The sequence below is a fragment of the Sturnus vulgaris genome, chromosome 16 (assembly GCF_052056855.1).
Source record: "Sturnus vulgaris isolate bStuVul1 chromosome 16, bStuVul1.hap1, whole genome shotgun sequence".
Lineage (NCBI taxonomy): Eukaryota > Metazoa > Chordata > Aves > Passeriformes > Sturnidae > Sturnus > Sturnus vulgaris.
In genome coordinates this window covers 8,644,558-8,666,965 of record NC_142258.1, presented here as the reverse complement: position 1 = coordinate 8,666,965, position 22,408 = coordinate 8,644,558, and the positions used below count along the sequence as shown (strand labels likewise).

The 22,408-nt window shown below is 40.3% G+C and overlaps 1 long non-coding RNA gene across 1 annotated transcript; it reads right to left on the bottom strand.

Annotated features, from left to right (window-relative positions):
* Nucleotides 1-3,780: 3,780 nt before the first annotated feature.
* On the bottom strand, nt 3,781-22,408 carry LOC148221907 (uncharacterized). Its single transcript, XR_015807141.1, has 2 exons — nt 22,131-22,408; nt 3,781-4,983 (listed from the first exon to the last, which is right to left on the bottom strand). It is a non-coding gene; the product is annotated as an uncharacterized LOC148221907 (long non-coding RNA).

Sequence of the window (22,408 nt, the reverse complement as noted above, 5' to 3'; positions counted from 1 at the left end):
CAAGCTTTTAGCCTTAGCTTTTTATGCTGGAAGCTGCTGAGGGTGGCTCAAGCTCCTTGCTGAGGACTGTGCAATGCTCAGAACAAGGAGACCCTGCACTCTGAGACCTCAGGGTATTTTGTAATATTTATTTGTGATAAATCCCACAATTTTCACTCTTTATGGAGAAGATCAATTAGTCACGTCCTTAGTTACCACAGAAAAGCTGTAGCAGCCAAGGTGGGGCATGTCCCACTGGGAACCTGCTGTGGGTGCAAAGTCCTTTCCTCCTGGTTCTGGCTGCTTGTGCAGGTACCACAAAATGTGCACACAGCCTATAGCAGCTGCCTGCATTTTAGTATGAGAACATGGATTTCCAGAACTGAGATAGAAATCCCATTTGAAATATACTAGAAGGGGAACATCTGTGAAAAAATCACAAGAACAACTTAAACATCTGCCCCTCGAGAGGAAAATTGCCCATTTTCTCATTTTATTTCAGATGAATCTGAGAGTGCTGCACTGTTTACATATGCAAATACAGATTGAAATGGAAGAAGCGACTGATAATTTATCTCAAACTCTTAACACGTGCATTGTTTTTAATGCTAATTGAATATTTTGTTCACAGGGTTACTGATTTTTGCCACAGCTTAGCCTGTACCTTTAGGAAGTTTTGTATCTAATCTAAACCAGTATTCTGTTCTGCTTCTGATGTTAACTAAGTTATTCTTAATTCAGGTGAAGAGCACGCTCTGTTAATTGTAATGTTGTGAGACGAGGGAGAAGAAAGGGAAGAAAATAGATTGTGCAGAGGAGTTCTCAGTCTTGGCACCTGATTGCTGGGCTGTGTTCAGTGGTTATTACCTTAAATATTGTGATTGTTGAAATGATTCTTTGTAATCTGTGAAGAAACCTCCTAGCTCTCACTTGTGGGAAAACCTGGACAGCTCTCCCATCGTCTGGTGAATTCCAGCCTCGGCTGAATACACAAAGTCATAGCAATTGTGCAACATTTTCAAAGCCATTATCCTCAAGTTTTAAGGGGAGTCAACACTAAAGCTTCCAACCTTAGACCTTTTCCATTAGTTATAAGTGAACTTGAAACTGGTGCTTGATGATTTTGTCTCTTCAGCTGGGTAATGACTATTTTGCACAAACAAAAAGAGGGCTCAAATTTTCATTTAACCTTTCTTTTTTCATTTGTTAGCAGTCTATAACTAAAATCCTTTCCTGCATATCCCAAGGTGACTTGAAAATGGGTCACCACAGAGCAAATGTGTGATTAACTGATGAAAATACTGTGTTGCTGTAGTTCTCTCCTGTGTTTTTAGCAGCCACTCATTTACAGGCTTTGGTTGTTTGCTCAGTCTGGGAGGAGACAGAGATTGCTGTGAACAGATGACAGGGTGTCACACTTGGTTTTGTATGTGAAGTACAATGTATTTTTAAAATTATGTCTTTAACCTTTTTCTGTCTCTGCTTGTAACCATAAATTTCAATTATCTTACAGACACTGCTCTTTGTTCAGCTTATTCTGCCAGATGTAGATATGTGTGAAAATACTCCTCTTTCAGGAGAGACAGCCAGAATTGTCTTTTTCTTGCAAAGAAAACAATTCTTTCCACTTCCCAGTATCAGGCTTTCTTGATTAGAGAGGAGACATTGCTGAAGGTCAAAGCCTGTGACAGTTTCACTCAGGCTGGTGTTACCCAAAGGATTTACCAGCTTCAGCTGTCACAAAAATGCTTTGGCAGTGGAGGCAGAGCTCTCACTTTGTGTGCATGAGAGAAAAAAGGTGTATCACATTTCCCTGAGACACTGTGTGATCACTGCCTGTGCTTTGAAATCCTCACTTTTAATTGATGAATTTTTGGACTTTAAAGGTTTTGGAGATATTTGTTGTTAAAACTGAGTGATTTTTAATTCACTGTTTTGTCTGTTCTGTAGCAAGACTGGTCATTAATGGTGATCAAATATATACATATATATACATTTGTGTGATACTCTATTTGGAGTGTTTTCATGGAAGTTAAATCTCTCCTACTAAACCTGGATTTGAGGGAAAAGATATATTTGCACCATAATAGGATGTAGAAGCAGAGAGCAGAAGTATAAAGTGTGTGTAGACCATGGAAATGGGAACCTGTAATATGTTGGAACTTCTCTGAAAGTGGGAGAAGCTGTGCCCACATAACAGGAGGGAGCTGCAGCTCCCTGCAGGTGTGCACACAATGGATGAGAGCTTCAGCTGTGCTGATTCACAGCAGCTGGACCAAAGGCAGCTCTGTCTCCAGCTGCCATAAATGTGTGTTGGTCCTTTTTTGTCTCATTGGGGTAAACCTGTGATGTTCTCAAACACCTCCATGGTATCCCATTGATAATTTCAATATTTTAGTTAGGGATGTTTGTTGCATAATGTAATCTTCTATATTTATTAGGTCTTTGTTCTACATGGCTAAGTCAATGCCATCCATAGACCCAGAAACAAAATACATAAGGTGCACCTCTTACTTAAAAAATTCAGGAATTGATATTGTTGTGGAGTAACCCCAGATGACACATGGTGTGCAGCCTCTCACTCCTTTTCCTTCCTGTCACCCCACCTGTGGCTGCTGCAGGCAGTCACACAGGACCTGGCCAGCCAGGGAGCCCGTGGTGTCACATATAGAGAGACAGGAATGATGAGTTACTGAAAAACAAAGAACTTTTAATGTAAAAATAACAAATGTAGAAACCACATGGTACAAGGGACAACTTCCAAAGACCCCAAAACCCAGAAAGCACAGAGGTGTAGAGATGGGATGGAGGGAACAGGATCCAATCAATAACGGGGATAAGGAACAGAACCATAGATGTAGCTGGCAATTAGACAACCAAATATCCAAACCTCATTTGTAACAAACTGGTTAACATGTTAGTTCTCATGAGACAACTCCTCTCTATTCTCTCACCACGATGTCAAGGATGTCCTTTCTCCTAGCTGGGTGTCTCCCAGGGTTTGAAGCTGAAGCTCTCTGCAGGTGAAGCTCTCTGCAGCTCCCTGTCCACCCCAATTTTCATACCCACTAGAGAGGAGAACTGGGTGTGGAAGAAAGAAAGCTCGTGGGTGGAAGTAAGTACAGTTTACTAATTTAAACAAAATAGGCCATAAGAACAATTTAATAATTCTGGAAGGAGTGCTCCAGTGGTGGTGTGTGCACCTGGGCTCACCTCTGCAAGCTGGCAGGATCAGAAGAGGGGCTTTGAGAACGCTGGCCTGAGGTGCCAGACCAGGTTGTCTGATCCCAGGAGACGTTTCTTATTGCCAGTGTGAGAAGAAATCCATTGCTGTCTGCTCGTGAGAAAGCAGGGTAACACAAATCTGTTTCTGCAGAAAGCAGAGTGCCCTTTATCCTGTGGGTTGGTGCAGGGGCCCTCAGCTGGTAGCTGAACAGGTAATAAATGATCTGGGCAGGAACCCTTGGGGAGAATGCTGAGCTTTATTCCTGTGTCAGGAGCAGAGTCCAGCAGCTTTTCTATCCCATGTGCATGCCCTGACTTTCCAACTGCATTCTTCTAAACAGCTGTTAGTGGACAATACAGAGGTAACATTCAGCATATTTGAGAACATCTATTGTTAACACAGGAACAACTTGGTTAAAAAATATTTGCCATAGGACTATGTATCCTTTTGAAAGTCAAGCTTGAATTTGGTGCAAAGCATGCTTTCTGTTAATTAATTGCCTGTGCTGAAGTCAGTAAATCACTTCCATGTTTTTTTCCCCCATTGTAATTGAAAATTTTCCCAGACATCCTTGCTTGGTAGGATTTTCTCTTGGAGAGAAGTTTTTATTGCAAGCTTCTCTTGCAAATACATTTTTCCTATAATCTCTAAATCATTTGGCATATTTTTATCCTACTGTCAAAATGCAAAAGCCTAATATAGATCTATCAATCTTACTTGTCTACAGTCACATATATCTATATATTTATGTATGCCAACTCAATTCTAGCAGCATAGCTTTCATCTTCAAAATTGCTCCTATATTTCTGCATCTACCATTTCTTTTGAAAATGTGGCAACTCTTTAACCTGCATACTGCACCTAAAAATGCACTTAAAGCTGGTCAGGGTAAGGTGTGGTCTTTATGAATATGAAATGTATCTTCATAGAGAATAAACCAAACATTTGAAAATGGTATTCTCTGGAGAAAAGGCAAAACTTTGCATCTTCCTTAACATGGAACAAGTTTATAAGGAGTCTGTCACTGGCAAAACTTGTAATTGAAGTTTTTTAAGCACTGTCAGAGTCCCTTTACTTCTGGCATTCTGGCTTTATTGAAGAGATGTAAATATCACCTTCATATCCACTCTTCCATTATATTTATGAAATTGTGGGCTAATACACAAAATTCCTATTTGTAACTTTATTGGTTGTTTTTCAAGATGTCTTTTAATCCTGCCAGTAGGTAGTCATAAAAGGTGTACTTTCCCTTATGCCAGTGAGAATTCCTGCAGCTTTAGTTTTAATAAAATGTATAAACTAGAACAATATCAACAATATTGGTATATTTATTATCCCAGCACACACTTGAAGTAAACATGCTAGGTATGAAAGGCATAAACTTCATGTACATATATTTGTATTTTAAATGTCCTTGGAATATAACCTTTGAGGAAAAAGTTGTTTGTGCAGTGATTGAGAAGCAGCCTGACTTTATCACAATGACTCTTGATAAAATTACTTTTTGCACAACACAGTGAACAAAAACCTAATTTTATTTGTTTTATGATGCATAGAGATGAGCTGGAAGTATTTGTTTATTTCCCTTCCTGGTTGTTGACCATGTATTTGGAGCAGTTAATCTTCCTTAGTTTTGCTGGACTTGTCCCTTGAACATGGGAAAGCTTTTTAATGTCATTTTTCTCTGGTTTTTACTTCAGCGACATGTGTGTATCTTCATTTTATGCAGAAGTCTTTTTTCCTATTCGGTTTTCATGTTTTGGTCGAAGCAGGTGCTGCTGAAAAAGAAAAAAAGTGAAATAGAATTACAGTGTTATGTCAGAAGCTTCCTCCTTATTTCACTGTTTGCACAGAAATTGAGAACATTTATGTGTGGTTATTGGTGTCCTAAATCGTCCATTTGCATTTTCTTAGATATGAGCATTTTTTGGGTTAAAAATATTCTCCTTTAAGTGTTGGTGATTTCCCATACCTGATCATCATAAGGAAATAAAGTTCCTTAAATCAGTTTCCCAAGTCACAATTTTGTTATCTTTTTTGTCATATTTTCAGATGTAAAGGACAAATTTGTCCAAACCCAGAGCATTTCTGGGTGCAGATGCCTGCATGCTTCAGTCATTACCAACATCATCATTAGTCAAACTTTAAAAATGTTATTCCACAGCTACTCATTAATCTGGCAGCAAGCTGGAGATGTTGCAATTAAGGTGGTGGCAGGATTTCCATTACTGACTATTTTCTTGAGCAGAAAGAACAGTTAGTGCTTGCCAGCAAAGGAAATAAATTCTGATCCAGGCTGCCTGGTGCAGCCATCAATTCTGAGTCCTGTCTCACTGACCTCCAGCCACGCTCCCAGCTCCTCCCTGACAGGCAGGGAGAGCTCATTAATTAATTATCGTGTGTGCCCTGAGGAGTGTGGCTGATCTGGGATGGAGCACACAGGGACTGATCCACCCACCCTGCCCACACCCTCCTGGTGTCTGTGGCCTTCACCCCTGCTCTGGTGAGGTGTAGGGGGGCTGAATCCTGTGTGCAGGACAAGCCATTTTTAAATAGGTATTTTTTCAGTTGGTTAGAATTCAGCCCTTCAGTGAAATACACTTGTAGTATTCAAAGGAAGTAATTTGTGCTCAAATTTTCAAAGAAATGAAGCTAAGCCTTGTAAGACAAGCATGGCATCCACCACCAACATAGCAAGATTAGCTGAACAAATCACCTCAATTGGTACTATTTGCTTTTACTGAATTATTATACAAGGGAGTAGAATGACTTTTTGTCCACTATATAAATAAATAAATCAAGGCATGAAAAATTGGTGTTTGAAGCATCTTTCTCTTGCCTCCTCTTAATTCTGTGTTTTCTCTTGCTGGGTGTTTCAGTTCTTTGCAAATCCATGGAGTGTAGAGCACATCTTATTCCTGGTCTAGGAGATAAACACCAGGGAGGACACGTTTGGATTTGGCATGGTGTGAATGTTTTTAGGAGCATCACACCGTGGCCACAGCTGTGTGTCAAGAGGATCCTGCCTCTGGGTGCCATGAGCACCCACGAGATCTGACCCATCCCTATGGTGTATTCACACACCACTGGAAAACACTTTGGGGTATAGATTGTAGGGTTTATTCACATTCAAAAAAGGGTTTATAATGTTGTCTTGGTTTGAAAGACAGATGTCTGTTAAGGAAGGCAGCAGCCTTCTTAAAGCAGATGTAAATCCTTTCTCTCTGAATTATGATAATTTTGACATTAAGGGGCTTTTAGGTAAAAATATGGGTATAGGAAGGTTATTGTACCTCTGTCTTCTCTGTATCAATCCATCACTGTGGCTGTAAGAGCAGTTGTGGTAGCCTTTGTTTGAGCAATAACCTCACACTGACACTGGAGGAGTTTTCACTCCCCAAGGCCTGATCTCCATCCTGGCATTCTGGTTTCCTACTTTGGCACAAGTATAATGCAGTTCTCTAGAAAGCCATATCCCGACTTTACCTGTAATTCCCTTATGGTGCATCTTTTTTCCTACCCTTTGCTTTTAGCCTAGGTATTCACAGTTATTTTCCCATTTTCTTTTTTTTTTTTTTTCAAATGGCCACTTACCCCTTTTTTCTATTACAATTCAGTCTTCTGAACCTTTTTGACTACTTAAGACTCCTATAGTCCTTTGGGTATCATCTTTCACATTTATAAATTTGCTTGTCAGTCTTGCTATTACTGTCTGTCGGCCTTACTGAATATCTTAGCTTTCAGTGTAATTTTCCTCCTTTATGCTGTTTTTAATGATTAAAGGAAAAAATTAAAATAAATTTTAAGTCTGCCTGTTTAATAAAGCAGACTTTAATTATTTTCTTATTTTTCTCGAAGTAACCTCTGACAGGCATGGCAGCACTTATTCACTGTGTCCTAGGGGAGATGGATCTGAATTTCTGTAGTCCTCCTTCTGAAGACTCTTTTGATCAATGCAGAATAGTTTTTTCATCATATTGTAATGGTCTTGAATCTCAGAAAAGTAAGAGGGGAAATAAAGCCCTGTTCTGCTCTGAGTCCTGAATTTGATTTGCATTGTAGCAAGGAGTCGAGGGCTTGCTTTAACTATTTAAGAGGATCTCTTCTTCCTCTGTTATTTTATTTTCAGAATTTTTGTATATTCTTCATTGCACTGGCAATCTCTGCCTTTTCTCCCAAATCTTGATTTTATGTTACAAATCTGTTCCTTCCCATGGCTTCTGCCCTGTAAGTGTCCCCATTTCAGAAGTCTGGTTTCCAAGGTGGCATCACATCAGCTCCAGGGATGAGCCCTTGTTTGCTCTGTTCCCCTCTAGCAGCTCCATGGGCTCTGTGTGTCCTGCAGTGCAGTTCTGCACTTCCAGCTCTCCAGGAGCTTCTTTCACTTCATCTTCTCTTGGGGATTGTGGGGAGAAATCGATCTGCAGGACTGTTCCACAGAACTTAGAGGAGAACTCTCTGCTTCTTGACTCTAGAAACCCTCTCTGAGCACATCTGCACATCTCTCCTGGTGAGAATGAGTAATTCTGAGGTGTTCTGGAACCATTTCCAAAGGCTGATGCTTTTCAGTCAAGTTGCTGTCCTGCAACCCTTTTCCAAAGTTGTCAAGTAATTTTTAATGAGTCCTTTGCTGTACAGATGGTTTGGGAACACAGTGTCAGTTGTACCAGCTCCTGAAGACTGATGGGTGGTATTTACAGTCTCACAGTCTACACTTGTGTGTGGTAATTGGATTTCTCTTAATTAGGAAAAGTGGGTGGGCAGTTTATCACTTAGCAAGCTCCTTCCCATTAAAAGGATCAATAACATTCTTCACACAGTGTCCAGACCAAATACACACAGAACAGGCCTGAACTGGAATGGATGAGCAAGGTAACTGTTTATCTCAGTGGTTTGTAGAAGGTGAATGTTGTTGGTTTCAGCTGGATGCAAGCCAACAAATACCTTTTTCCAGTCTTGCTGCCTTTTTTTTTTTTTAATGCTTCTTGTTCTCTTCTGGAGAAATTAACTTCTGTCCATGGAGCAAACCCAAGACCCCAGTCACTGAAATCCTATTAATAGCACTTTTTGTTGTTAATTTAAAATGATATTAGAGGGCATCGTTGTTGCACTGCCTCTGCTGCACCACCATCAGTTTTACCTTGTGGTGAAACAAGGGATGAGTACAGTGACTGCAGGCTGTGCTCCTGTGCTGCCCTTCAGAGCTGGAGTCCAAAGCTTTGGGGCTGCTCGACCCTGAGATTCAGTTCCATGTGAATTCCTAGAGCTGTGATGGGCTTTGCTTTTTCATTAAAGCCCAGAAAATACCCACCTTTGTCTGTGAGAGTGCTGTCCTAGGTTTGGCTTTACCCAAATATTATTTTGGTTTTTTCATCTTGCCTTAATGACTGGAATGATTGAACCATAGTTGTTTAAAGAAGAAAAGTGTAAGGGAGGGATACTTAAACACAATTAAAACAGCCACCCCATTGTTATTATTAATAGCTTACCATGTAGTGACTTTCATGCTGGAGGATCAGAAAACAGCTCACAAACAATGTGCAGTGATAATTTTCATGCTGCTGAAATGGAACTGCCTCCATAAGGAGAAACAAAAGTGCATCAGGCAGTCTGAGGTTCCCTTGTATTTAGGAAAATAAATGAAAAGCAGTTTAGTCTGCTGTGAGTCTTAAAGAGAAGTGTTGAACTGTGGGGGTTGTGCTAACTGGAAGCTGACATTTGGATGTTTTTCCTTGTGCATTCTGTGTATTGGAGCATGTCCAGGTGCTGCAGGAAGGGATTCACCATGGGTTTGAAAAGGCTGTGTGTAAAAATGAAAACCTTGCATGCAGTCCCCTATCACTCCCTGTTCCTACTTTCTTCAATCCCAGAGCAGAGAAATATTGTGGAAGAGGAGCTTTGGATAATATAGGATAACAGCCAAGAGCTTTGAGAGTAAATGACCTTAATTTTTGTAGATGAACCTGGAGAGCTGGATCTTGAAAAGAATAGTTTTTAATGATTGGTACCAAGAGGTGTCTGGCAGATCAGGGCCTGTGCAGAAATGATGGAGATCCCAGGGAATATGAGCTGTTGAGGATGTTGGCATCACTTGGAAATTAATCTGATTTTAATTAGAGAAGCCTAGAGGGATTAAAATTCTAAATAAAACTATTGGTAGCTGTGGAATTCTCTAACCAAAGAGTTTTTATTTGCCCTCAGTTTGTACTATTTGGCAGCTGACATTTTTTACCAGGATCACAGTTGTTTTGGAGGTTTTTGCCATGTGTCAGTGCAGGGCAAAGCATCTTTTTATCTGAAGAAAAGTGTGTAGGGAGAAAAGTTTTCTTGCCTTGTTTCATTAGCTGCCTGCATGCCACACCATGCAATGGGAAGTTTCAGAATTTTCATGACCTTGTTCATCTGGAAGGTGAGAACTCTGTCCTGTCGTAGTGTATTGAGCTGTTTTTTCAGTCAGGCAAAGAAAAGCAACATATTCTGAAATTCTGTACTGCTTTCTGTCTCACTTGGCTTCAGAGCAGCTTTTTGAAGCAAGTATAGACCTGGGCACCTGTTACATAGTCTGGGAAATTGGTTTTTAATCTATTATGCTACAATTACATTTAAACCTATGGCAGCTTGTGGATCTTACATAAAGACTGAGTTTTATAAGAAATAATTTTTAAAAAATGTTTTCAAGCCAAGAGGGGCTTTGCACCCATCCTTTGATTTGTCTCTTGGGAGCTGCTGCTCACGTGGCTGAAGCTGGCTCCTCGGTGGAGCTGTTCTCTGCTGTGCAGGTGGTAAAATATTCAGTATTTTTCCAACAGATGTGTGCAGAGAAGTTCATTAATTGGCCAGTTCTTCACCCGTTCTTGCCAGCACTCTCTGGTGAACAGACATAGATTTTGGCAGATGGATGCAATAATGTCATAATTTGGAAATAACTCCTGTACTACTTGATCCTGCTGCAGCAAGTTTCTCCCTGCAGGAGCTCGCTGGCTGTGCCGGGGTCCAGCCTGCAGGACGGGGTTTTGGGCTCCTTTCACCACATCTGTGGAACAGCTGGGTCCTGCTAAGAGCCCCAGGCAGACACCAGTGAAATCACTGTGGCAAGCAGCACCCACTTCAGCCTGCTCTGTAAGAGCTGCAGGAAGACTTCTGCCCTTTGATATTAAAAAAAAAAAAAATAAATTCAGAGTGGGACTGAATTTAATCACTTAAAATCAAAAAGTGATTAAATAGCTTCAATTAAATCACTACAATAAAAAGAGAAATCTTCTAAACCTTCACACTTGTGAGTTGCTAGAAGTAAAATCCTGTATAAATTAGGGGTCTGAAAAGTTTTTAAGGAATACTAGTTAATGAAATGTTGTAGAATACTACAGCTGGAGCTCAGCAGTGGGGTACATAGAAAAATGGAAGAACAAGTAGGGGAGTGTATCATGCTTGGACTTCAGTTGGTAAGAAAAAACTTGAGTTAAAATAGAGTCCAGAAGTGGTTACAGGTATGATGCTAAGCATGAAAATCAAGAATTATTTGTGCAGACTCATTAAAGGGAAGGTGCACTGATCACAGAGGATTTCAATTACTTCAAGTTTGACTGGAATAATAACTACTTAATTCTTGAGAAAAGAAACATGTGTTAGTGTTAGTGTAAGGGTTTTTTCACTTGCTATACAAATTATAAGAGAAAACAATCTCAGAGGCTATTTTGGACTTAATCCCAGGAATTGAAGCAGGACCTGTATGATAAATAAGATAGATGCTGGTGAGCTTTTATAAGGTTGAGTGATCATACTGCTATTGGGTTTGAAATATTCATGAAGATACAATATGAACAAAGAGTAATGGCACACAAATATTAAACTTTGAAAAGTATTCGAAGAAGTATGTAATGAATTGGAGAAAATTGATGGGGATGCAACTATTGTCCCCAAAAGTGTATTGTGAGAGAATGGAGGAAATGTTTTAGGAGCAGATAAGAAAGATGCAATCTATATTCTTTCCAATAAAATGTAAATGTCAAACATGTCATCAGTCATCTCAAGGCAACATTTTAGCAGTGAAATAGGAGACTGCAGAGAGATTAGAAGGAAGAATCAGCCTTGGTAAATTATATAAAAAAGAAAATAACGTAGGAGCAAAAATAATATATGGAGTATACAATGTGAGACTTGCAATACCACAGAAAATAGCAAGGCAATTGTGTTTGGAAAATGAAGCCTTTTTCTGCCTAAAAATAATAATGGGAATTAGAGAGATTAGAACTAAGTGAAGTTTAGTTCAAAAAAACCCAAATGTTCCTGCCACTTCATGGTTTCCTAATCTTTTTTATCCCCACAGACATCAGTTCTTGCTCTTCAGAGTGATAGTTTGCACAGCTTTGTTCACTTACATTTCTGACTAGAAGGATTCCTAATGAAGATCCTGTTTGACTTTTGCATTTATTATTCCTGTGTAAATTACCAGCCAGTTCCTGGTCTTCCCCTATTCCTTTTAAGACCCCACTGCCTTTTGAATTTATTGGCATCATTCAGAATTTATCAGTGCTTTAAGATTTCAGATTGGGATGAGCTACATGCTTGAGGAATAAATGGAAACAATCTTTTTCCCCCCACACTAACCAGGAACATTCAGACATTGGGTTTGAAGGTGTAGCCTTATGAAGTGGGTCTGACCTGCTCAACCACCTCAGTGACCCTACTGCCCCTCCCTTGTAGGAATCAGGGTCACACTTGGTGGTTCCCCAGAGCTCCTGTCCTTGCTCTAATAATCCTGATAACCTCGTGGATCATCCAGGTTTGGGGTTAGCCCCAAAACTCTGCTGGCTGCCAGCCCAGCTGTGCGAGTAGGTGTGTGCTTTACAGAACAGACTGCAGGCTGCCAGAGCTTCCCCCTTTTGTCTTCTCCTGGGTCTTCAATATTTTGACCATATTTTTAGTCAACAGGTGCTTTACTTGTTTTTCCTCCCCTCCCTTCTTTCCTCATTGAAGGAAAACCTTTGTGCCCTTTCTGCTTACAGAGTTGGATTCCCCTGCTCAGCTGACCTTAAAACATTCCTTGTTCTGTGGGTGATTCAGCTCACATGCCTGATAACAACATAAATGAACCCATCTATCTTCAGGTGCTGAAAGGAACCCAGAATTCATCAGAGCTTCTCCTTGTGAGTCAACTCGAGGCAGGATAGCCACAATCATAAAAATGTCTGGTGCTGGATCCCAATTTTCAGCTGGTGTCATCAGCCTTCCAGTGAAGGCAGTGGAATTGCAACAATTTGTAGCACACAATGAGATCTGTCCCACCCTGTCACTTGTTTTTGAGAAAAGTGTCCCAGTTGTGCTGCACTGTGAAATTCCTGTAGTGTTACTTTTATTCATGATCTGTGTCCTTTGCTAGGAGCACTATGATGCTCAAGGTGGTTCTTGTAGTTCAGGAAACAAGACTGAATGGGACGGAAAGAGAATGCCTTCCCCCCCTCCCTGAAAAGCTGTTTTCTATGTTCATTTCACATCTCTTAAGTATTTAACTGTGGGCTGAATGATGTGAAACAAGGTGAACACGATCAACTTCTGGCTGGTGGGACTGCTTAGAATTTCTCACAGATATCCTCAAATATTTTCTCAACACAGTCACCAAGCTGTTCAGTTCAAGACTCTCCTGAAGTGTCTTCCCTTTGTGAAGAGGATCTCTCAAGTCAGATGCAATTTTCAAGGAGAGCAGTTGTTTCACTGCTGTTTCAATGGAAATGAAACTTGTAGCCTTGTACTTATTCTGTGGCTATTTGGTGCATACACCAGTTCTAGCCTGAGTAATTCAAAGATATGTACCAGTGTTTTTATGTTTTAAATTTCTGTCTTATATAGATTTTGATCTTTGCGTTCTGGAAAAATTTACTCATTTTGTAGCATTGTAAATATTTTGAATGCATCACCAATAAATAAAAGTTGAAATCATGTATGGAGAGCAATAGAGACCAAAACTTATGGCTAAATATCCCAAAGCTGCTTTCAGAAGACTATAGATAGGCAATAATACACTAGGATGTTCTCTTCTGTTAATGTGTACACAAACATGGTCATCAAAAGAATTTTCTTTAATTGAAGTTTTTAGTTGAAATTAAATGTCTCCATAATAAACAATGAAGATTGTTTTTCAACCCATTTATACCTCTACTAATGAAATCTAAGAATTTGCTGCCTGTAGGAGTATGGGGAGGATTGGAGGATTTGACTGTCTTTCTTGAGACCATATTATGTTAATTTTTCTGCCAAGGCTATGGAAGTATGAAAAGCAATAACTCACTTATATGAAGACAAAATTCTCAGGGTTGTTGTCATGGAAACGAAGTGGAAGCAGCTCCTTTTCCTTGAACAAATTCAATAGCCAGGCTAAGAAAGCCTGAGCACAGAGCTTGTGTGCAGGCTCTCCCTGACCAGGCAGTCTGGTGAGCCCAAACCTGCTCAGCCTTTCCCAGGAGAGCTGAACAAGTGGCCTTGGGATGATGGAGAGCGTGGCAAGGACAATATTAATTTATTTGGACAGGGACATTACAAGACAGGCTGCTTTTCTTCTGTATTTTATGTTGGCTGGACTCAAAGTTCAAGTTCATTAACCCTGTTAGTCTTTGGGTCCCGAATCAGAGAGGCTTCAAGAGCTGTTCTGTTCACTGGCACAGATCTTGTTTGTGCTCACAAAGCTGGGTAATTATATTTGAGGAAGTGAACCAGGACCTCAAGAGTATTGGTTTCTCTGCCCTAAAATGTGCCTCAGCAAATGATCTTGTTTCTTCTGTAGAGAAAAGCCAGCAGCTTTCTAACCTTTGTGCACCCTTTTGCACTTGAAATATGGTATCTTGCTGCTAAAAATTTATCACAATACAGCTTTGTTCTCCATTTAAGTACTTGAACTATGGGTTTGGCTCTGTCAAGGAGGAAGAGTTTGCTACCACATTTCAATCCTGATAGCTGCAGGACAGCAGGGAGTAGAAGGAAGAGAACTTGGAGGGAGATGGTAGGGTAAGAAATGATTTTATTTTAGTGAAATCATGGTATTTGCTTTCCCCCTGCTGGGCCTGATCCAGAGTATATTCAACATCAATGGAAAAAGCTCTTGCTGAAGTGTTAAGGTCCTTTAGGATGATGATTTCATGTTCCCATGAAACAGTTGGGTTCTTCAGGAGTGTAGTAGTCTGCCCTAATATAACATACCTGAGTATCCTGAAATAAACTATGGAGTATGTGACACTCCTTCAAACAGAGCCTGCTTCATGCATGGATACAGAAAGTTTGAGGAGAACTGAGGTGGCCAAGCTGGAAGCATTGTGTGGCATTGTGCAACCTGAATGTGGATTTTGTTCTTCCCAAGTAAAATGGTATCTGATCTTGTGTTGCCTTAGTGTCCCTCATTGCTCCTTTCACATTAAACGTGAGAAGAGAGGAATTACCCTTGCAAACTCTCCTGAAGGTTGGGCTGTGGTTTGTGCAAATATTTTCACAATTCAGAAGCTTGGCAGCAAGTTCCTTTTGCCAGCACATGTAAATGCTGTGGAACAGCAGGGAGCCTGATCAAAGTTCATTGTCAGAACAGTTAATTTAATTTGGTTGATCTCAGTCATGAGATGTGTTTTCAGAGATTCACGTCCATTTTATGTGGGGTGCAATGGGAAGCATGGGGTGGTCAATGAGCAGAAGATCTCTCTGTTGATGTCTAAGAGGAAATTTTCTGTATCAGAGCACAGAGGTCAGTCCAGCTGCAGAGCTGGCATGCCATGTCCACAGAAGATTACATAAAAATTTTAAAGGCTGCTAGAAGAGTGAATCTGTAATTCAATACAGAAGAAATAACCTCACAAAAATTTGAATTTGAACTGAATTTACTTCAGTTCGACTCAGGTTACCAAATATCTGAAGAATCCAAGTTTTAAGTGTGCTTGCTATTTGCTGTTTGGTGTTTATGTGGCAGGTGGAGTCCATCCCTGCTTATCATATGCCTTTTCATTTTTTATTGTGTAGGTTTTAAAACTAAAAAAAAAACCACTTTTTTTTGCTGTTATTGCTTCTTGCTGTTAACCTTGTGTTTATTGATCTGTTCTTATCTTGCAGTTTCCCACTTCTTTTTCAGGGAGGATGTCTATAATGCAAGTGTGTCTGTGTGCTTTAGGGATTTAAAAAAAAAAAACCTGTTTTTCATACTAGATAAAACTTGAGTTTCTTGATTTCTCTTCATACCTTCCACACTTCTGTGTTGCAAAAGGTAAATCCAAATATTAGAGCTGAAAGAAACAAACTCCTTCACTACAGACATTTGAACAGCTGCACGTGAAAGCATAAAAATGTTTTGCCAAGTTAATCTCATATGATTTACTGCCTATACCTAATCTGCTTGGAAGTGGCTATGAATATTCTAATACCCTTTGGAAATTACTGGCTGGGCTGGCAGCAGCTGGGAAAAGCTGGGAGCTTTAGGATGGCTGCATGTGGAACACACACCTGCCTGCCTGCCTGGGGCACCTGTAGGCAGAATCTTGGAACAATGAAAATTCATTGTTTTATCTGTTGCAGCAATAAAAATGATGCTGTCTGCATTCCCAGGAACTTCTGGAAGGCTGAGCAAATATGAGCATGGCATTTGCAACCTGTTAAGTAAATTTATGGTTGGCATTTAGGGAGTTAGTGCTAGCAGGAAAGGTGAGGCAGAAATCCCAAGGCAGGTCTGTGCCCGTGCTGTGGATTTTCCCCATCTCCCTGTTCCAGAGGGGAGCTGCAGCCAAGGGATAGGTGGGGATTGCCCCACGGGTGTCTGTGCACCTACACTGGCCTTGCTGCTCTGATGAAGCTCCTAAAACTGACATGAGAGCTCATGTAAATATGGAATGTGGACATGCATAAATGTATTATTGTGTTCTACTTAAAAAGTAAGCAACTTTTCACACAAAATTATCTTTCTGTACAACTGTTGAGGCAATCTGCAGTTACAGCTGTCTGCTCAGTTCAGCACACTGGCACAATTAAATGCTGAAGGTTAATTAGTTGGTATCTGTGTATGGTCACACAATGTCTGTAAACTCCTGTTGGTTGCATTATTGAAGGGTGCTCCTGACTGTTTCTCCTTTTTGACAGAAAGTCAAAGCAAAGTGTTGCAGAGAAATCAGCTCCCTCTGCAGGAGGAGGGTCAGAAAGAGTTGCAAAACATTAAATACCTGACTATATATTGTGTTGAATTTGCAGTTAACTTGTGCCATGTCACTGCTCATTTATAAATGAGAAATTACCTGTACAGCAGAGGCAGAAGGAGGTTTAGTTGACAAGGTTGTGTTTGGTTGTAGGTTGGACTTGATCCCAACCTGGCTAATGCTGTGATTCTGAAATTCTGTGAAATGCACACATATGTGATTGTGTGCCCCTTGAACTGAGGCACTGATAACTCAGAGATATTTGAATCCAGCATTTGCAATGCTGGAGCCTGGTGTGAAGCTCTTTTCAGTCATCCTGCTGACTTCAGATCTGGGTCTTTGGAACTGAGCTAGCAAAATGCAAATGTTTCAAATAACTTTCAAGGAAAAGAATGTTTGGTTTGGGGTGTTTTTTTTAGATAGCTGTGGAATACTGCTTAATGACGTTTAAAAATTCATTTTCCTTATGTATTTATGGTATGTTATAAATGAGTCTTACTCTTCACAGTAATCACTGAGTGCTGTTAACAGTACAGGCTTGTTTGACAGTGCTGAAAATATATATGGCAGTAATTCTAAATAAAGGCAGTTTATGCATTGCCAGAAGAAAGGAAATATTTTTCCTATTTCATCTTACTTTTAATAATTCTAACTGCTAGCATACTCTACAGAAAAGCTCACAGAACTTTGCAAATACATTTCCTAAATGCCTTATTTTAGCTGTTTGTTTCTGCAGTCATTATTCTTTACAAATTTTATGTTATTTTAAAAATAAAGCAATTCTTGCAAGTGCAACTCATAAATTTTGTGAGACCTAATTTGAATTGAGGGTTTCCCTCAGGGGGACTTGTGAAACAAGTGGAAAATGATAGATTTTGTTAAATGCAGCTGTTGCTAATACATACCAGAGGAAAAACTAGTTTTTTAAATGACAAGATTTGTTTCTCCTTTTTGCCTTCAAATATTATTGAATACCTTTTACCAGATGTTGAGGAAATTCTGACATGGCAAAAGAAATTAATTCTCACCCACTGCACAGGACTGATTGCCATGAGGCTTAACTGGGATCCAAAAATTCAGGGTGGAACTGGGAATCTACAAAAGTAACAGGACTATTTAATCTACCAGTCTTTGGAAAAAATAAAAAAACCCCTTGTGCTTCAGAGTTCAAGCTTGCTTTGACCTAATGAGAGCTGGGAACTGACCTCTTGTACACCTGATTATCTGTTTCTAAATCCTCCCTGAAGCATCAGGTAAGAGTTCAAGACACAGGAACACCCTGTCTGACATACTGAGGTACAGGAATTCTCTGAGGAATTGGTCAGGAATCACCCGTGTGACCTTCTATAAAGGGCCCTGGTGAAAGGGGAAGTAATTTTGGGTAGAAGTGATGGTGTGGGTTCTTTGCTGTGCTAAACTTTTGCATTAATATGGGAAAGTCACCTGGACTCCTTTCTAGTAGGGACTATTGGGCTCTAAGGCTTGACTCAAACCCTGAAAATGTTAACTATTATACCAGAGTTACCTGGTATGCTAATGCAGAGGTTTACCTGCATTGTTTACAGGACTAACACAGAGCAATTAAGCTCCTGAGCCAGGCACCTCAGTTAATTGCCAAAGGTAATTTGAAAGATGGATTGGGGCCTCATGTAATAGAAAAGAAGAAAGATTGCAGATGGAGCTAAATCCAGTCAGCTGAGATCAATGTGTCCTCTGGCTTGTGGGGACAGGGACAAACCAGTAACATGAGCTTGCTTATTTTTGTGCCTGGCTCTCCCAGGAAGAGTATCTGGTAAAGTCAATGCTTTTATTCTTCAGGAGGAAGACAAGAATAGAGAGGAAAGCAGACTTGATATAATTTTCCCTTTCTTCTGTCTTGTTACAAATGTTATTTTAATGCTTGTGTACTCCCTTTGTTCAGGAAAAACCCCACAACGTATTCAAGGGTGACTTTAATAGTCAGATGGTCATCAAGTGTCATGTGCTTTGAGCAGGACAGGAAGGCAGCTGCTTGATCTGTCCTGCATGAGACAGTCAGTGCTCTGTGAGCACAGCATGTCCTTTCAATCCAGGCTTTGATAGCTTCTCAAGCTGGCATTTGCACTGTCACTCACAAGTGTCAGGCTCTGAGCGGGAGAATCCAGCATTTCCTGTCAGCTCTGACATGGTGACTGTCACTGGATGTAGCACTCACCCCGCATTTCTCTGCTTACTTTTTTTTACAGCTGTCAGCTGGGGTAATTCAGAGTCTTTCCTGTTAAATCCCATTAAATCACAAGCTCTCTCCTGGCTTGTATTTGCTCTGGATCTCTGTTTATAGGTGGCTAGATATGACTGAGGAAAAAAAAAGTTTCTGTTTCATAGATATTGTGCTCAATTTGAGAATGAATTCAGAAAGTGAGACTTTCTGTATAAATAATGATGGATTTTTGTGTTTGTGAATACAGTTTATTGCAAGCATATAATTCACAAAGGCATGTGAAAGGCAAAGATGTTTTCTTCTTTGTCTTGTGCAGATTGTTAGATAGCTGTTTACTTTTCCATTAGCAATGAGACAAAAGCTTTTGGAGACTTCTGGGGAGATGGGGAAGGGAGAGGGGAGGATCTGTCAGTCAGAGCAAGAAGAGAGAAATTGGCTTCTCTGGGCTTTCACAGACCAGAGCTCAAGCAGGTACTGAGGAGAGAGTCTAGATCAATATTCTGTATACTTTTTGGGGAAAAAAGGAAGTTTGGGAAAAACTTGGGTTTGGGTGATATTGGTGTTCTTTGAAGAAGATGTCTTCTGTTAAATTCCTCGTTTGTCTGCTCTTTAGGTGACATATTCTGTGTCTGCTAGACAGCGTTTATGGCTCTCCCTGCCATGCCAGGAAAAAGAATCCATGGCTTTTCCTGGCTCTGCCTCTGAGCTGTGTGAGTGGGAAATGTTTTAACCTGTTTGCAGGTTCTCAGAGGGTTCAATTCCTGCCTTGTTTCTGCGGGGCACAACCTGGGAGGGCTGAGCAGGAGTGGCTGCTGCCTCTCTGCAGAGTCATACACAGCATTGTTTGCAAACCTTAGGACAGATCAGGATAGTTCACTGAAAACTAAGAGATATAAAACCTATAAAAATGATCCCAATGCATTCTCTGAGTCAACAGAGAGTTGTATTCATTTCTTGGGTAGCTTTAGTGATGGTTCTTCCTTTAGTAAATCTTGCTTTGGCACTTGAGGTGGTTGCAGATTATTTTTAGTCCTATAAAAGAGAGGCTGCTCTTTAGGAAGTCCTGTGCTAGCAGTAGAATCTGCTGTGCACAGGAGCATGCTCACACCAAAACCTCAGCTGCTCCAAAATCATCTCTAGAGGGCTGAACTGCATCACTTTCAGATGTTATCTGTGATTATGGGATATAGGGGCTTGCTGGAGGAACTTTGGAAGAAGCTGCTGTGAAGGTGGAATATGACCTGCTCATGTTATTGATGCTGTGAGATATTTGTATGTAATAACATCTTGAAAACAGCTTTTCACTGCAAGGTGGTCAGAGAGGCCTTCATTCCTTGGGGACACACTGCAGAGCCAGTGATACATTTTTAAGAATAAGGTCATTGCAATGTGTCATGAATTGTGCACTCTAGAGCACAATAATATTTGGAAATTCAGTTTGTTTTTTTAGGCTATACTTGGGATCCTAAAGGGCAAAGGTTGCTGGAAGAGGCCAAATTATACCCCACAAAGATGCTTTTAAGACCTTGTTCTGTTTTCCAAAAGTAATTGCTGCTACCACAGGGAAACACTGTTTATATCACTAGGAATCGAGTGCTTATTCTATTCTGTTTTTCCACAATGTTCCATGTGTGCATAATTGATGTTTTAGCACTTTGCAATGCCTGCATGTCTTCATCTCTTTGTTAATAAGACAAATACTCTTAGACTAATAAAAAACAGCTGACATGAGTTAAATTGGGATGTCCTGACTAAAGACCTTAAGTAAATAAACAGACTTTAATATGGGCAAGTAGTGCAAACTGTAATTACCTGGGGCTGTGTGCCATAGAACTGGAACTAAAGTCAAACAAGCTAATTTCATTATTTTAATGGAAGTTTGCATCCCATTCATTAGACTGACATATGACTCGTCATTAGTAACAGTTCGTTTCAAAAGCTATGGTGGGTAAAGGTTGATTAAAAATTAATGAGGCCCAGACCCATTGCATTACCATACTGTCAAGTTGTTTAAGTCTATGGAGCTAAAATAAGAGCAGGCTTTAAATACTCTCTTGTGTTTTTCTTTTTTTCATATGATTTATATATTTATGCTCTTGGCCATGGAGGAGCAAGGACTTGTGAATGCTTTTCCTTGCTGTAGATATCATCAATAAATCATACAGTTAAATAAGTTGCTGGCAAAACCAATTGCTGTGTCATAGTGATGCATTTTTAGAAAATACATTTTGTTGATAATCCAGTAAATGTAGGACTTAATTAGCTGGAGCTCTAGCTGCCCTCAATTCCCTGGGAAGTCAGTGGCATTTGATTGGCACCTAACAAGCCAATTGACCGTGACTGGAGTTGCCTGTGCTCTTGCCAGCATCAGTGCTCACGTTCAGGTTTAGGAGCAGGGCTCCACTATGAGCAGGCCAATGTCTTTAAGCATCAGTGGGTAATTTCCCTGGAAGCAGTAACTGAGTTTTGAGTAAATGCTGTCAGTGGAGGTCAGGCTGGTTTCTGCCACTGTGCTCCTGTCCTCAGCTGTCAGCAGCCCTGCTGTGTCATCACAATTCAGGAACTTCAGCAGCAGCTCAGGGTGATGCTTTGCTCCAGCCCAGCAGCCTTGTTGTGTCCCTGTGAGCCTGGGGTTCAGCACACACCCAAAGCCCAAAGGTACTAAACATTTTATTAACATATACTGACTCATTCAAATAGCAATCTGCATTTCTCTGGGATTTTGCAGCCCTCACCGAAATATCTCTGTTGCTTTCTGTTATATCTTCAATATGCTTAACTTCAGCTTAAATGTTCTGTGAAACAGCTGAACTTAAACCAGAGATTGTCAGAGAGATCTGTAGTGACCATATGGTGTTATAAAATTACAAATATGTGAGAGAGGGTTGAGCCAGTTCCAATTGCCAAACTTGCTACTTGCTTCTAATAAACACTGCACTATCTGGCATCTGCTATCCCTCAGGTAATACCATCAAGAGTGGAAGTAAATGTTTCCTTTTAATTGCATTGTTTATGTCTAGAGGGTCCAGGGAGATCATGTGATGTTTATCTAGCTTTTCCATGCATACTGAATCAGACATTTCAGGGAGAACTTTGTTATTCTTGCCAATTCTCTCTTCAATTAGACTGAAGTTTCACTTGTCATTTTTTGGAGTTGTATTCTATATGACTTCAGAAGTGAAAGTCCCAGCAGTTACTTTCAGTATGTTTTTTGATAGAATTGTTTCTTTTATTTTCACTCTTTAGTATTTTGTCAAGAAAAAAACTAGATCAGTTCTTTCAAAGAAATCTGTGGATGAAAAGTGCGGAATGATACAGATTTAGGGCTCTTTGGGTCAGAGAGAGGTTTGGGAATGGACTTCTATTATTTCAACCAAAAGGAATTTAGTAGAGCTACAGTTGAGGGAATTTCTTTGAGAAACCTCTACTGAATGTAACTGCCACCCCCTGCAAAAAGTAGGAATCTATTACATGGAGAAAATTCTTTGTGCAATGACTAGAATTTTGTATAGTTACACAGAAATCTCTCATGCTTTCTGTAGGAGATAATTAGAATAAACTGTGCACGTACCTTCCAGTGAGGAGAGGATAATCCTGTCACAGGACATCTGCAGCAATGATCCCTGCGCTGGTTTGGGCTGGGACAGGGTTGGTTTTCTTCACAGTAGCTGGTAAGGGGCTGTGCTTTGGATTTGTGCTGGAAACAGTGTTGATTGTTCAGAGATGTTTTGTTTATTTGTGTTCAGCACAGAGCCGAGGCCTTTTCTGCTCCTCATCCCCAGTGAGGAGCCTGGGGATGCACAAGGAGCAGGGAGGGGACACAGCTGAGCCCGAGTGACCCAAGGGATG